This window comes from Capsicum annuum, chromosome 3 (genome assembly GCF_002878395.1).
Source record: "Capsicum annuum cultivar UCD-10X-F1 chromosome 3, UCD10Xv1.1, whole genome shotgun sequence".
Lineage (NCBI taxonomy): Eukaryota > Viridiplantae > Streptophyta > Magnoliopsida > Solanales > Solanaceae > Capsicum > Capsicum annuum.
The window spans coordinates 250,199,657-250,217,948 of NC_061113.1; the positions used below are offsets into that span (position 1 = coordinate 250,199,657).

The window sequence follows — 18,292 nt, forward strand, 5'->3', positions numbered from 1 at the left end:
ATTCCGGCTAAGGAATTCTGTTGACCGAGGGGAAGGTGTTAGGCACCCCTTGATCCCGTGGTTCAACCACGGTCGCTTGGTAGAGTGTATCAACTATTTTGGCATTACGAAATGTATAAACCACACAAAAGCACGCAAAATAATTAAACAATAAACAAAACAAAACAAAATGTAAAGTCCAGTTCAATTATTACAACCCGAAAAATATAAAAATACTGAAATAACCTACACTAGTCCTAAACTATGCTTTACCCGATGCCTCGGGCCTTGATCACGAGCATCCTTTGCGTACAAAATTCTTCGGGGCATTCCCCGGTGAGTAAATACAAATTACCTCGGGGCATTCCCCGGTTAAATAAATACACTTTGAATTGAATGTGATAAAGTAGAAAACATTCAACACTTACTCCACGTTCACATCCAACAAAGCACTTAATTCTAAAATTTGCCTACCCGAACTTACTGTTTGCCTACCCGCTCGACGACATATCGCATTCAACATCAACAATGTATCAAAAATATCATAATATTCACTTTTATCAATTTTTGATTCCCGTCCCCAAATTTATTTCGACCAACATGATTAAATAAGTCTCAATCAAATCAACCACGGTAATTGCGATTTCTCCAACATAATATCGAAACCTATCACCACGTCACAATCATCAAACAAACACAAACAACGAAGATTCAAACCAAACACACTACCAATAAATCATCCACACCCACAACATCAATAAATAAAGATCGGTAAAAGAAATGGACCTTAATGAAACTGATCCTTGTCGATAATAAAAAAATCCGAAGACCAAAATACTCGAACGGAGAACCTCAATCACGAATCTTCCCGAATCCGAACTAGGCGTGGAAAATTGGAACAAGAAATAATAATGCTCGAGTTACGATTAGCTCGGGATTGCGTAAACAGACAGAAACAACTCAGAATCTGACCGAAATTCAATGAAGCAAAGAGATTCCGGTGAGAATTAAACCAAAATCAAGATCGGGAACAACGGTTTGACGCGAATTTGAAATCCTTTCTCGCTTGTTTTGACACAGACTTGACTTAAAATGTAAAGAAATAATGGTGACTCTTATTTTGATAAATGACATAAAAAAGACAAAAAACATGAATATGTAAATGAAAGAAAAGGGCAATGTCCCATATTCAAATTTTTTTTTATCTGAATACGACAACCAACTCCAATGAGTATGACATGCATTTTGGATTGAGCTGCCTGATCTTCCTATCCAAACTCCCCATTTGTCGTTGAGTTCGTACCTTTTGCCGCTGAGCCGCTTCTTCAAATCCATTGGACTCATACATCACATTCGATTGACGACATCTTAAAAGACTTTTGCCAACAAATCTCTTTCTTTTCGCTTTTCACTTTTCTCTTGAACTCGCCATCGCCTTACGGTGCCCGTGAGGGTTTTCACTAATAAGACTCTTTTATTTTTATTTTTCTTCACTCACCATCGCCTTATGGTGCCTGCAAAGGTTTTCACCAATAAGACTCTCTCATTTTCATTTTCTCTCAACTCACCATCGCCTTATGATGCCCACGGGGGTTTTCACCAATAAGACTTTCTCATTTTTGTATTTCTTTCCTGATTTCTTATGCTGAGAGAGAGAAGTGGTACTTCACAATGTATCATCATATCCATTGCATGCTTAGCCTTAACATTATCAAAAATTGATCTGAAGGACTTTCTTTAGTTGTAACTTGGCTTTTGGTTAAGGTTAGAAAAGATGGTAAGAGGCTCAAACGATACTTGAAGTAGGGGTGGGACTTACAACTTTTGGAATCGACTTAAGCAACACATTAACTCATGCCCCAGTTTTGTTGACTGGGTGAATCTTAAGTCTTTATTTGGTTGGACCGAGCCCGAAATAGGGCAACCTACGTATCTCACTCTCGAGAGAGGAGAATCAGGTCGGACGTAGTTCCATCAGCTTGTTCTTTGTTTTGATTTGATTTTGATTTTTTTTTTTATTATTATTATTTTTTTTTATTTTCGAACTCTTTCTTTTATTCTTATTTTCTTGATATTTATCTTTGACTCTATTTTGATTCCAAAGGAGGGATATGAAAGAAAAATAAAACGAAGCTCAAACGGGTAAACAAGGGATGACACAATGTTTGGATAGAAGAATAAAGTGTCTTCATCATCTCAATCTTCAAGAATGCAAGTACTAAACATGCAATAATATCAACAAAGGATCAAATATCATACATAGTATATTTTGATCGCATCAGCATTGATAGCCATTTCTGCCATTTTGCCTTCAATATCTGTCAAATATAAGACTCCATTGGGCAACACTTTATTCACAACAAAGGGACCTTGCCAGTTAGGGGAGAACTTGCCTTTCGCTTCAACCTGGTGAGGAAGGATACGTCTCAATACCAACTGACCAACTTCAAAATTCCTGGGACGGACCTTTTTGTTATACGCTCGAGCCATCCTCCTCTGATACAACTGGCCATGACACACAGACGTTAGCCTTTTTTCTTCAATCAAACTCAAATGTTCCAATTGGATTTTTACCCATTCGTCATCATCAATCTCTGCTTCTACAATGACTCGAAGAGAGGGAATTTCAACTTCTGCAGGGATGACTGCTTTTGTCCCATACACCAATAAATATGGAGTTGCCCCTGTTGAAGTACGAACAGTGGTGCGATAACCTAGAAATGCAAACGACATCTTTTCATGCCACTGTCTAGACCCTTGTACCATTTTTTGCAGTGTCTTTTTATATTCTTATTGGCGACTTCTACAGTACCATTGGCCTTTGGGCGATATGGAGTAGAATTTCGATGCGCGATCTTAAACTGTTGACATACTTCTTGCATCAAATGACTGTTGAGATTGGAAGCATTGTCTGTAATGATCATTTTAGGAATTCCAAATCTACAAATGATATTGGCATGAACAAAATCTACCACAACTTTCTTTGTCACTGACTTGAAAGTTACTGTTTCTACCCACTTTGTGAAGTAGTGAATGGCTACCAAAATGAATCTATGCCCATTTGATGCCTTCGGTTAATCGGTCCAATCACTTCTATTCCCCAAGCCACGACCGGCCATGGAGCGGCCATTGCATGCAACTCAACAGGGGGAGAACGTATCAGATCACCGTGTACCTGACATTGATGACACTTCCGAACAAATTGAATAGAATCTCTTTCCATAGTAAGCCAGTAATAACCTGCTCGAAGAATCTTCTTTGACAAGACATGACCGTTCATATGCGACCTGTATAATCCAGAGTGTATTTCAACCATGATTGCCGAGGCTTCTTTTACATCTACACACCTTAAAAGTCCCAGATTTGGGGTCCTCTTATACAAGATTCCCCCACTTAAGAAAAATCCATTAGCCAAACGCCTAATAGTCCTCTTTTGATCGTTGGTGGCATATGCTGGGTATTCTCCTGACTGAATGTACCGCTTGATATCCAAGAACCAGGGTTCTCGATCGAGCTCTTCTTCAACTGCATTACAGTAAGCATGCTGATCACGACTCTGTATATGCACTGGATCGATGTAGGCTTTGTCAGGATGTTGGAGCATTGAAGACAAAGTGGCTAAAGCATCAGTAATTTCATTACGAATCCTTGGAATATGCCTAAATTTTACCAACACAAACAGTTGACATAGCTCCTGTAAGCATTGTCGAAACGGGATGAGCTTCAAATCTCGCGTCTCCCAATCGCCTTGAATTTGATGGACGAGCAAATCCGAATCTCCCAACACCAATAATTCTTGGACTCCCATATTAACAGCTAACCTCAAACCAAGAATGCAGGCTTCATACTCTGCCATATTGTTAGTACAGTAGAATCAAAGTTGTGCTGTCACAGGGAAATGCTGTCCCAATTCAGAGATTAGAACCGCACCTATTCCGACTCCTTTCATATTGACAGCTCCATCGAAAAATAACCTCCAACTAGGATCAGCATCTATAACGACTTCATTGACACACGACACTTCTTCGTCAGGAAAATATGTCTTTAATGGCTCGTACTCTTCATCGATGGGATTCTCAGCAAGATGATATGTTAAGTCTTGGGCTTTCATGGCGGTTCGAGTCACATATACAATATCGAACTCGGTAAGCAATATTTGCCACTTTTCCAATCGACCCATCGGCATAGGCTTCTGAAAGATATACTTTAAAGAATCCATGCGGGAGATGAGATAAGTAGTATAGGATGAGAGATAATGCTTCAACTTCTGTGCTACCCAAGTTAGGGCACAACACGTCCTTTCAAAAAGAGTATACCTGGCCTCATAAGTGGTAAACTTTTTGTTAAGATAATAAATAGCCTGCTCCTTTTTTCCAGTTACATCAAGTTGACCCAGGACGCAACCGAAAGAATTGTCCATGACTGATAAATATAAAATCAAAGGCCTACTAGGCTCCGGGGGTACCAGCACGGGCGGATTGGACAGATATCTTTTGATTCGATCGAACGCTTCCTGACATTCTTCAGTCCATTTTACCGCATCACTCTTTTTCAGCAACTTGAATATAGGCTCACAAGTGGTTGTGAGTTGAGCAATAAACCTGTTAATGTAGTTTAGTGTACCCAGCAAACTCATCACCTCCGTTCTATTCTTGGGAGGGGGCAAATCCTGAATGGCTTTGATTTTCGAGGGATCCAATTCAATTCCCCTACGGCTGACTACAAACCCAACAGCTTTCCAGATGGAAGTCCAAATACATATTTTGACGGGTTGAGTTTGAGATTATACCTGCGAAGCCTTTCAAAGAAATTTCTTAAATCTTTAACATGGTCGGCCTGCCTTTTTGACTTGATAATCACATCATCCATGTAGACCTCAATCTCCTTATGCATCATATCATGAAACATAGTGGTCATGGCTCTCATGTATGTTGCTCCAGCATTCTTCAAACCGAACGACATCACTCGATAACAATAAGTCCCCCATGGTGTGATAAAAGATATATTCTCTGTGTCATCATCATCCATAATGATCTGGTGATATCCGGCATAGCAATCCACAAAAGAGGCAACCTCGTGTTTAGCACAGTTGTCTAACAAAATGTGGATGTTGGGAAATGGAAAATCATCTTTCGGACTTGTTTTGTTCAAGTCACGGTAATCAACACACACTCGAATTTTGCCTTCTTTCTTTGGTACGGGCACAACATTGGACAACCACATGGGATAGCGAGCTACTCAAATTACTTTGACTTCAAGTTGTTTCATGATTTCCTCTTTAATTTTAATACTTACATCTGTTTTAAATTTCCTCAACTTCTATTTAACAGGAGGGAACGCAGGATCAGTTGGCAATTTGTGAGCCACTAATTCACTGCTTAAGCCAGCCATATCATCATAAGACCATGCAAAAACATCCTTATAATCAATTAATGCTTGAATCATTCCATCTTTTAGCTGTGGAAAAGCATGTACACTGATTTTAGTTTCTCTAACATCTTCTTGATCCCCTAGATTTATTGGCTCAATTTCATTCAAATTAGAATTCGGTTTGTCTTCAAACTGTTCCAACTCTTTTCTTATTTATTTTAGTGCTTCTTCTTCATCATAGTCCCCATCCTGCTTCATTACATCTTGATTAGTTTGGATTTTAAGATCAGGCCGAAAATTCTGCATGCATGTCATGTCATTAGAATCAGCATAAAAAGAATTGTGTAAGAAAGAAAAAACAAAATATTAGACACGAAACCAAAGGGACATTGCATTTCATTAAATAAAAGATAGAAAGGTTTAAACATAGATGCCAACATAATATAAACAAACTAAATTCCGAATTACAACCCTGAAATAACTCGGATAAACCGACAGAAAAACAAAATAAACTACCAAAACTCCCTTCTGATGGGGAGAGGAGTGACTTCCCAATTATTGAGCCGGACAGCTGGACCTATGAATTGTACGTCTGCCATACTGGTACCTTCTCCTGCTTCGACCATAGCAACTTCAATAAAAATGTTCTGGAAGTCATCAACCAATTCAACTTCAAATTCCCCATGCTTCTTGACACTGCTCTTAACAAATGATTCACTGAGTAGTGGTATCAGGCGAGGGATTGACCATGTTTCCTTTTTCCTTTCCTTGGCTTTCTTCAGATCTTCAACTGTAGGCTCAAATCCCAAACCTAACGTGCCCACGTTCTCACTGGGACATATGGGATGAACTATACCGTGCAGAGATGCTCCCAAACCCTTTCCTGGCTCAAAATCCATATTTCCAAAGTTCACTCACCATCATGATAGAAGCAGAAGACAATTACGATCCCGGTATAGCCTGCCATTCAAGAATATGATTCACTGACACTTTATCAAAAATTTGATAGAAGAATGTCTCCTCTACGTTATTTGCTTCAATAAGAGACAAGGGAGAATCTTCGTAGGCTGACAAATCTCCTTCACCATGAATAACTACTTCTTGCCTGTCATGCTCAAACTTAATCATTTGGTGCAGTGTAGACGCAACCGCCTTGGCCTTGTGGTTCCACGTCCTTCCCAATAACAGATTGTAAGAGGAGTCTACATTCAATACTTGAAACTCTATGGCGAACTCAACAGACCCTATGGTCAACATTAGTTCTATTTCGCCAATGGAATTTGATTTTGCACCATCGAAAGCCCTAACACATACATTGTTGGGCCTGATCCTGTCAGCACCAATATTCTACTTTTGCAAAGTAGAAATAGGGCAAATATTTGTGCCTGAACCTCCATCAATCATAACATGAGTGACGTAGAAATCTTCATACTTCACTGTAATGTAAAGGCCCCGGTTATGTCCTGTACCTTCAACAGGCAATTCATCGTCAGAAAAGCTAATCCGATTGACCTCAAAGATTTTTCCAACCATTTTCTCAAGTTGGTTGATTGTAATCTCCCTTGGAATATATGCTTCATTTAATACCTTCAGTAAAACATCATGATGCTCCTTGGAGTGCAACAACAAAGATAAAAGGGAAATTTGAGCTGGGGTTTTCTTCAACTAGTCTAATATTGAATACTCTGGAAATTTCATGTTTTTCAAAAATTCTTCGGCTTTTTCTTCGGTGATAGGCTTTTTGATAGATGCCGGTCCACTCACCGTTGGCTGGGACTTTCTTAAGCTTTCAGGCACGAACCATCTTCCTGACCTAGTCAAACCCCTTACCTCATCTACATCTTCCACAACTTCTTTCCCTTGATAGGTCATCACAGTCCGCCCATAATTCCAGGGAATCCTTTTTGTATCAACTATCGGAGGTTGGGTCACCGATTTGAGGACAATAGGTGCTGCCAGTGCTCCTTCCACCGTCAAGATGGGCTGACTCAGAGCTCCCACCACTGTCAACTTAGGTTTATGCTGACTTAAATCAACACGCCTTCCGGCGCCCTGTACTGTGATCAGGGGTTTCTTTGGGCTTTCTTGGGCTTTATCTTCCCTCATTCCTTCCTGGCTCAATGACATTGCTTTCAAAGACTCTGCTACATTCATCGATTTCTCCTCAGTGGTCTGTATCTTGACAATAAGCTTATAACCCTTCGAAGACTCTTTCCCGTCATATATCAATTCTAACATATTGGATTTAGCATGGGTTGGCAGCGAATTCTGATTAATGTTTGGACCTTCCAGGGCCTGGACCAGCATCTGATTTGTGTCAATTAAATCTTAGACAGCTCTTTTTAAATGCTAGCATTTCTCGATATCATGGCCTGGCATATCAGAACAGTACGTACACCTTAAAGAATAATCGAGATTCCTCGGCGGTGGATTTGAAAGCCTTCCTTAAATTGGGCTTAAAACCTTCAACTTTCTCAACCTATCAAATAAGATAGCATATGACTCCCCAAGAGGTGTGAATTGATTTTTGACCGCCTTCTCATTCTTATACTCGGGCCTAGGCTGAAAACTGGGTCTGGAGGGGTTTTGGTAATTTGGTGGCTTGCGCGCGCCATTGCAGGTAAGAAGGGGTTTGGGCATATGGCTGCGCGCTATATACTGGGTATGGGGGCGGTGGAATGGAATATAAAGGGTTTTGTGAAGGGTCATAATGGTGGGGAGGAATATATGGAGCTTCGACGTAGACTTGGGCTTGGGATTGGGGATAGGGGGCGGTGGTCTTTTGGGATAGGAATGGGTTCCAGCTACGACAGTCGCTACATACTCTTTCTTGTTTTTACCTCCAAATGCGCCAGATCCACCTTGAATCGCTTGTATGGTAGCTTTTAACGCGACAAAACTCACTATTCGTCCGGTTTTAATTTCGCCCTCTATCATCTCCCCCATTTTGAGGACTTCCATAAAAGATTTTCCCATTGCCGGAAGTAAATGCTGAAAATAGGTCTCATCCTGCGCCTGAATGAAAACTTCTACCAACTTACTTTCTTTCATTGGAGGCTTTACCCTGGTGTCCTGTTCACGCCACCTTATCGCGTATTCCCTAAAACCTTCGGTGCTCTTCTTCTTCATGTTGACCAAGGATTTTTCATCCGAAATCAGGTCGATGTTGTACTGAAAATGTTGAACAAATTCAGAAGCCAAATCATCCCAGCTGTTCCATTTATCGATGTCTCAATTGATAAACCATTCTGCGGCCAGATCTGAGAGACTCTCGCCAAAGAAGGCCATGGGCAATTTTTTCTTTCCTCCTGCAGCCCTCAACTGGTTGCAATAACGTGTCAAGTGTGCAACGGGATCACCGTGTCCTGCATACTTCTCGAACTTAGGCATCTTAAAACCGGGGGGAAGATTGATGTCTGGGAACATGCAAAGATCTTTATAGGAAACACTCCTATAATCTCCGATCCCTTGCAGATTTCTCATAGCCTTCTCTAAACTCTTCAATTTTTGGGCTATGATATCCTGTTCCTCTGCTGCGATAGGTTTCTTCGTATCAAATGGATATGCAGGCGGCTGAGTGTACCCATACGATTCATTCATTTGCAAAGTAGGCTCCGGGGCATAATACTGACTATCTGAAACCTTCAGTTCTGGCTCACTGGCAGACCTGGGAAGCCTCATTGTGGGACGCGCAACATATATGGGAGTTTTATGTGGTGGTAGAGCCACGAATACCGATGTGATTGGTGGCGCTGGCTGAGCAACTGGTCTTGATTGGGGAGCTGCCAAGGGCATACCAGAACTACCAGGATAATAATGTCGCGGAGTGAATCTTGGCGCGTGCTCAGGTGACTCAGTAGGAGCAGAGAATTGCACCTGAGAGAGTGTTGGGCAATTAGAGATATTCCCAAGACCTTCAGGGAGCAGAGAAGGAGGCATTCCGCTGGCCCATGCTCGGTGTAAATCTATCAATTGTTGCCTGAGCCTTACTACCTCATCATTGTGTTCAGAACTTTCTTCCATGTGATCCTGATCCGGGTCAATGAGCGAATTTGCAATCTCCCTGCTAGCCAGGACGAGCTTTGCTTTGGATCTAGTTAAGTATGGGTGACTAGACAGAGTGCTGCAAATCTACCACTGTTATCTGAAAGAACATGCTCATCAAAGATGACATCTGTTAGAATTAGGGCATACAACAAGCATGAGAATCACATTTTTAAAATTGTCCTAACTTCATGTTCATTTCTACCAACTTTTGAGGGTAGCGAGGTCATTTTAACATCATTCTGATTTTTGTCTACACTTATTTTTTTTTTTATCCACACTTATTATTATTATCGTTATATTATTATATATTTTTTTTCATATCCATCTCTGCTCTTTTCTTTTCTCTCGTTATCTACCTTTATTTTATCAATCTTTATGACTTTTGTTTTTCTTTAAAAGAGGAAAAATAATGAAAAACAACAAAAAAAATGATTAGATCGAACCCAAAAGTAGGTTGCCTACGTATCATGTTGTACATAAATCAGATCTTGCATAGTTTGGGCCAATCATTTTTTTTTTTACGAAAATGAAAATAAACAAACAAGGAAAGACGTAACATTATAACATTTTGAAGAAAGAAAAAAACAAAGACGTACAAAAGTTCGGGACCACTTTAAAACTAAACAACAAATACGAAACAATATTATTGACCCCTAAGACGACGTAGGTGAAATTACTAATAAAGACTCTAATACCAAAAACAACTTGACTTTGACTTAAAGCAGACACCACCCTACAATGACAGACACATAAAAGACTTAAACTAAATAAAGATAAGAAGTGCTCTTTCAGACTGGTGCTCTGCGTGATGACCCTGGCTGATATGGACCTGCCTCCGAAGTTCTCTTTCTCCCATTTAAGCTTTGTAGCATATCCTGTAAGGACACCCTAATACCGGGGAAGAAACTTTGGGCCCGTATTCCTACTTCATGAGGAGTGCACTTGGAAAGATTATTCTGACACCTTTCTACCTTCTTGAACAAATATGCTAGCTGAACCCTCAGTGTTTCCACTTTGGACCCTACACTTTCATCCTGATGATCGTCTACTATACATTCTTCCTGTATTCTCCCTCTAAGCTGCGCTGGTAAGGGTTGACTGATACCCCGAGGGATAGATTGAAGCCAAACCCCATATCCTTGAGTGTAGCCCGGATTATCCAAAATTTCTTTGAGTGTGTCGACACCCAGCTTTGTTGCATACTTCCAAAACTGCTCATACTTGCTCTCACCTAGTGCTTGGTCCTTGAAGTACTCAACATCCTTCAGAAGATCCACTGCTGGTGGCACGTCCTGCAGTCTACCCAACTGGCGCATTACCCTAGAAGGGCTGTATGGTCTAGTGCAATTGAGCCCTAACATAACTAAATGGAGCTACGTCTGACAACCCAACAAGATTATCTTCGGTCGAAGCCACAGATAAGTCCACAAAATGTTATCCTCGGTTCTTGATTCAAGAAATTCAATCCAAGCCTCGACTCCCACGGGTAGCTTGAATTTATCCAAACGCATCCTGGAGTCCATGGCTTTCACTCGATTGGGAACACAACGATCTAACACGTCTGGTCTAACTAAAGAAGGCGCATGCAAATTCTCCATCATCCATAACTGCAATATCAGGTTACTGCCCTCAAAAAATCTCCTTCCCCCTTTTACTTCGGTTAAAGCCTTATATATTTTTGTTAAAATCATGGGTATGAGAGTGAACCTGCCTTTTTGATTAATGCCCTTGTCGTTTTGATCCTCATGAAATAGAGCCATCACCATAGATTGCAAACGGGTATTAATACGTCTTTCTTCTAGTGGAAACACTAAAGTACCTAACCAAGCGAGGATGAAGACTTCAAGACGCTTTCTCTCCCACTTCTCCTTAGTCACATGAAATTCATCCCAAAAGCAATCAAAACCTTCCGAGGGCCCGAATCTAGCGAACAAAAAATCTAAGGAAACCCACGAATCACTTAAACAACCCAAACGGATACCCTTACTTTTTAAACCACAAGACTGTAAAAATCTCATGCCAGTATGATTTCGTGCTCGGATCATGTCCTTCTCGATATAGGGAAAATACAACAAATCGGATATTTCTGCCAAAGTAGGAGTCATTTCACATTCTCCAAACCTGAATACCAAACTACTCGGATCCCAAAAGGTCAACAAAGCCTCTATTAAATCTGGATGAGGGGTAACATGTAGAAGTTCCGTAAGATCACCTAATATTTTAACCAGTTTCTGCTGATCAACATACTTAAACATTTCCCACCATTTGATTAACTTTTTGGGCACCTTGACAACCATCAGAACTCTAGACTTGGTGGACAAATCTATCATGTAATAACACACAAGATGTTATCTCAAAAATTCGACAGGAGTAGAAGATTCCCAGCCCTTGGAATTTTGACGCCAACATATGTCGATGGGACAGACCACATTCATGACTCCAATTTGCCGAACAGAAGTATTGAGCGAAATCAGTCTACTTGGCAAACAACTCTAGATTACGGGGTGAGAGACCTAGGCTAATACTAAGACAACGACCAACACAAAGATTACCGGACCCCCCCCGAGGGTTGCCTACGTATCCCAACCCGAGAGAAGGGAATCAGGTATGCGTAGTTCATCCAGATTGGACAATTAATGATCAACTAATAAATTGACCCTAACTTAAGAGACACTACCAAAAACAAATGAAAAAAAAACTTTTGGATTTTCAGCTAGACACTTTAACTAAGACTGACACCACCAACTATGAAAAAAATCTTTTTGGTATTTTGTTTTGACAAATAAGTAGAAAAGGCGAACAAAAGTTTTCTTTTTTTTTTTGTTGTTTTTTTGCAAAACGTAAAAAAATCTTTTTGAGTTTTTGAATTGTGAAGAACAAAAGCCATAAAGAATTCTAAAATAAACTATGAAATTCCTCTTTTTTTTTCTTGTTTTTTTTTTTTCATTCTTTCGACTCACTTTTTCTATTTTTTTTGTTTTTGCCTACGCACCTTACTCCTAACAATTTTTTTTATTTTTTTTCAAAAATCAGTCCGTCAAATGACCACGTTACCTCAAAGATGCAACATTTAGCACGTAGGGATTCTTTAGAGGTGAGTCTCCTACAAATGACCAAGTGGGCCCCATTAGGTCTCAATATGATGCACATAAGCATGACCTAAAGGCTAACCTACGTTGTGGTTCACTAACAAGGCGGTTCGGGGGAGCGTATGGTCGATAGTGGCTGCTTTGCTTTCCACGTACTCCATAACATCGACGGCTCCCCCCCTAAAATAAGGGTGACTCAACTAGTGGTTGTGTACAACACGTGTACTACGGACTTGTTGCAGAAAGAAGGCCGGGGGGTGGACTCATGATGACAGATATAAAGAGGTAGCACATAGCATAAATACTATAAACAAAGAGCACGAAAAAGCATAAAAGTGAAAATAACACAAACAATAACCACAAACAATGCTTATACACTCGTAATGCCAAACAAAGCCGATACGACTCCAAAAATAGCTCGAATTCTGAAAAATTGTCATTGATTCCCCAGCAGAGTCGCCAGAAGCTGTCACACCCCTTTCTTACATACTCAAAAAATGTATATTTTAAGTCCGAAAGGGTTTTATTATTTAAGTGACAAGAAATAAAAATTTGTTTCGGAAAAGGATTATTTATTCAGAGTCGCCACTTGGCATAATCCGGTGTGCCAAGTCACCTTTGGAAAATCCTTTTCGAAACCATTTGACTCTTAAACTGTTTTGCGACCAGAGATTCCGGCTAAGGAATTCTGTTGACCGAGGGGAAGGTGTTAGGCACCCCTCGATCCCATGGTTCAACCACGGTCGCTTGGTAGAGTTTATCAACTATTTTGGCATTACGAAATGTATAAACCACACAAAAGCACGCAAAATAATCAAACAATAAACAAAACAAAACAAAATATAAAGTCCAGTTTAGTTATTACAACCCAAAAAATATAAAAATACTGAAATAACCTACACTAGTCCTAAACTATGCTTTACCCGATGCCTCGGGCCTTGATCACGAGCATCCTTTGCGTACAAAATTCTTCGGGGCATTTTCCGGTGAGTAAATACAAATTACCTCGGGGCATTCCCCGGTTAAATAAATACACTTTGAATTGAATGCGATGAAGTAGAAAACATTCAACACTTACTCCATGTTCACATCCAACAAAACACTTAATTCTAAAATTTACCTACCCGAACTTACTGTTTGCCTACCCGCTCGACGACATATCGCATTCAACATCAACAATGTATCAAAAATATCATAATATTCACTTTTATCAATTTTTGATTTCCGTCCCCAAATTTATTTCCACCTACATGATTAAATAAGTCTCAATCAAATCAACCACGGTAATTGCAATTTCTCCAACATAATATCGAAACCTATCACCACGTCACAATCATCAAACAAACACAAACAACGAAGATTCAAACCAAACACACAACCAATAAATCATCCACACCCACAACATCAATAAATAAAGATCAATAAAAGAAATGGACCTTAATGAAACTGATCCTTGTCGATGATAAAAAAATTCAAAGACCAAAATACTCGAACGGAGAACCTCAATCACGAATCTTCCCGAATCCAAACTCGACGTGGAAAATTGGAACAAGAAATAATAATGCTCGAGTTACGATTAGCTCGGGATTGCGTAAACAGACAGAAACAACTCAGAATCTGACCAAAATTCAATGAAGCAAAGAGAATCCGGTGAGAATTAAACCAAAATCAAGATCGGGAACAACGGTTTGATGCGGATTTGGGTGGAATAGAGGGTTGGTCGTTGTATTTTCTGTTACACCGGAGCTCCGGTGCACCCGAAATCTTCGGAAATTAAACTCCAGTGAGCTCATAGTAACCAAAACCCATTAAACAGTTGGATTCCGGCCAGATATCATCTAGATGTCGGCGAAAAGGAAAGGATCTTTTGGCAATTTTGAAACTGATTCGACCAACACTAATGACGGGAAAGCAGATACCGGCACCGAAAAAGATCAGACAGAAGATGGATTTCTCACCGTTTACTATATTCTATTACCAGATTCCGGTTGGTGTTTTGGGGATTGCTGGCGTTGGTGTGGTGGTGTTGGTCAGAGCGGGGGCTGGGAGAGGAGCTGGTTACGACGACGGTGGGCTGGCTGTCGTCGTTGTGGTTGAAGCGATGGCGGCGTCTCGCTGGAGAGAGAGGAGAGAGATCATAGACCGAGAGAGAGAGCTTCTAATGCGGCCCTTTTTTCGGTGTTTGATCGTGCCCGGATCCCTGGCCGGCCGGCGGTGTTCGCTTGTGGTGGTGACTGTTTCGTCGGCGAACGGAGGGAGGCGGACTATTTCACCAGCAAACGGAGACTTTCTCTGGTTTGTTGGGGCGGGACGTTGGTTTTGAAGGGAGGAGGACGGTGATGACGGCGATGACGGCGGGGGATCGGTTCGCCGGTGGGTGGCGGCGATAGAGAGGATGGATCAGGGAGAGAGAATAAGGGTATTTAGCCCCTTTCTTTTCGTATATCTCCCTTCCTTTTTTATGCTGAGGTTACCCCCTCTTGTTTTTGTTTGTATGTGTGTATATATTGTATTTTCCAAAAATAGAAGAATGGTTTTTTTTCTTCCTTCTTTTCTGGAAGTTTCTCAATGTTTATTTCTTTTTGCCAAAGAAAATGAGGGATCCACGTGGAGGTAAGGGTATGGTAGGTAGGTAGAGGGTGATTTGTCATTTTCTTATTGGAGAGGGTTGTTAGGATGTTAAAAGAATAAAAGTTTGTTAGGGATTTTGTTGAGAGTTACTTTTTTTTGTATTTTTGTGGGATGTAATCACGTGGGTGAGGGTACATGATATGATAAGGTAAAAATGAATAAAATTGAACTTTTGAGGGGGACAAAATTACGTGTCTACAGGTATAGCAATAGTATCTCGTATATAAGTATAAAGAAGGTATAATGTAGCCTGTAGATTTCTGTTGGTTTTTTTAAGTGCGTATATCTTAAGTATTTACATGGCATTGATAAGCCAAGGAGAACAACACAACAAATATAACTTATTATTCAAATTTGTAACTAGTAGAATCCATCGATAGACACCTAAAGTTTGCATAATTTTTCACTTTGACACCTAAACTAGACAGACGTTTTTCATTTTTGACACCTCAACTAGTATCCAACTAGTATCGTGCAAACTTTGGGAAAATGTCCTCTACTTTTTTCCTTGCAAAACGGCTAAAGTGTGTCATTGTTTATTTTAAAACTTGTTAAATATGTTATTGTTTAACTAAACTGAGGGTGAAAAGTTTTATTTGATACCCTAGGACAAAAGTGTTGGGAACAATAATAATTAATGACAGTTAATAATACTGAATATTAACTAAATATTACTATGATATTATTTTAAGTGATATAGTAATTATATTTGAGTCGTGCTAGACACTGTCCTAAAAAACTATTTCAACAGTATGAAATGTTTCCCTAGAATTAAACAAGCACTTTCCTAATGAATTAGAGTATACAGGAATCAACAAAATTATTAATACAACTACTAGCAAGTTAAACTATAATAACTAAATCATTAAGCATGATTATAAGAATGAGAAAAACTACAAAGGAAATCTTTAATGTTTTTAAAAGTTAAAGATTGCAATAAGGATTGAGGGAATATTAATAGGTAAGACTTAGCTTCACAAGTACACCTCCTGATGACTTTCAAAGTAAGTCTTCTCAAGTATATATCTGAATGGCTTTCAAAGTAAGCCTTCTCAAGTATATCTTTTAATGCCTTCCAAAGTAAGTCTTTTCAAGAATATCTCTTAATAGCTTTCAAAGTAAGCCTTTAAGTGGCTTTTAAAATACATTTAAAGAATTTTTTTCAATACACTTCAAATGTAAATTATTTTGAAATAACTAAACAATTTTCATACAATCCCCACATTATTTCAAAGTAATTTATAGAAAAAGAATTTTAACTAACTGGATTTGCATTGAAAAAATGCAGTAGGTTGGGTGTCTTCTGAACTATGAACCAAACTTAGACCAATAAAATTTAACTTACAGAGTTATCGGTGAAATATAATATTTCTATGAACCGAATAATTCTTGTTGTAAGTCAGAGATTTTATCAATCACATTTTGATCGTAATTTTGTTGTTTTACGTAGTTTTGCGCCAATAGGTCATGCATGTGCGTGGTATTCATGAGAGCTCTAGAAACTAAGGCCAAAAGTCTCATAGGAATGACTTCATTCCACTTCTCATATAGGTGAATTCATCAAGTGTACATTGCTTTAAATACACCATCCATAAGGACTATGAATTCATTAAGAGTTAATAACTCATCCCTCCATTTTAGTAGCAGTTCAAGCACTCTCAATAAGTGCACAGAGTCAATATCGACTTGTTATTACCCATATGAACCTACTTCATGTGATCTCCAATCACATAGGTTGGGTTACTATCTTTATTGACAATCATATTGGCCTTAACCACATCTCTTTTGATGTTTGAAGAATTAATTTTCTTTCCACGAATTTAGTCAGTGAATCGGTTAAATGCAATTCCGACTTCACATTATCAATGAAAATTATTTCATCTCTCAGCAGCTGCTTAACAATATCCTGCCTCAATTTCATATGTCTACTCTTAGAACTGTAAGATTATTCTACGGAATAGCAATTGCGGCTTGACAATCACAATGTATATATAGGAGACATCAACTCATCTTTATTTGAAGGGATATTAGACAACAGATCATCCCTTTTCAAAGGGCTATGAGGCAACAAATCATCCTTTTTAAAAGGGATATTTGTTAAGAAATTTCTCAGCCATTTAGCCTCAGTACCAGCTAACTCTAGAGCCACAAACTCTGATTTCACGGTTGATCTAGTAATGATTGTCTACTTAGTTGATTTCCAAGATGTTTCACCACCACCAATGGTGAACGTATAATCATTAGTGGATTTTGTCTCATCTGAATTAGAGAGTCAAATTGCATCACAATACTCTTCTAAAATTGAAGAAAATCCACTATACGAGATACCAAAATTCATGGTTCCTCTCAAATATTTCATCAGTAGCATTAATGCAGACCAATGTCCATTATTAGAATTATGAGTATATCTACTCAGTCTATACACAACATAGGCTATATCAGAACTAGTAAAATTCATTAAATGCATCAGACTTTCAATAATCTGTGCATATTTAGACTGAGCTACTAGGTCACCATTATTCTTTTTTAATTTAGAATTAGTATCATAAGGAGTGAGTACAAGAGTTACCTCCCAACATTCAAACTTCTTAAAAAGTATTTCCACATAATATTCTCGTGACAACATTATACTATCTTCACTCCTTATAACTTTAATTTCTAATATCATATTCACTTCACCCAGATCTTTCATATCAAAGCTAGTAGACAAAAATAATTTGATATATTCTACAATATTTAAATATGTACCAAATATAAGCATGTCATCAACAAATAAACAAATTATCACATAACCATTGTCTACTACTTTCGTATAAACATATTTATCCACCTCAACAGAAGAAAAAACGTCTTTTATTAAGATTTGATCAAACTTTTTATGCCACCGTTTAGGAGCTTGTTTAAGGCCATAAAGAGATTTAATTAATTTACAAACTTTATCTTCTTGTTCAGATATTACACATCCTCCAGGTTGAACCATATAAATTTCTTCTTCTAAATTCCCATTTAAAAAAGCTGTTTTTACATCCATTTGATGGATAAATAACTTATGAATTGATGCTAAGACAATTAAAATTCGAATAGAAGAAATTCTTGTCACTGGTGCAAATGTACCAAAGTAAGTAATATTTTGTTTTTGAGAAAATCCTTTAGCTACTAACCGAGATTTATATTAT

The 18,292-nt window shown here is 38.9% G+C and overlaps 1 pseudogene; it reads right to left on the reverse strand.

Moving 5' to 3' along the window:
- Nucleotides 1-2,232: 2,232 nt before the first annotated feature.
- On the reverse strand, nucleotides 2,233-7,263 carry LOC124897177 (annotated as a pseudogene).
- Nucleotides 7,264-18,292: the final 11,029 nt, after the last annotated feature.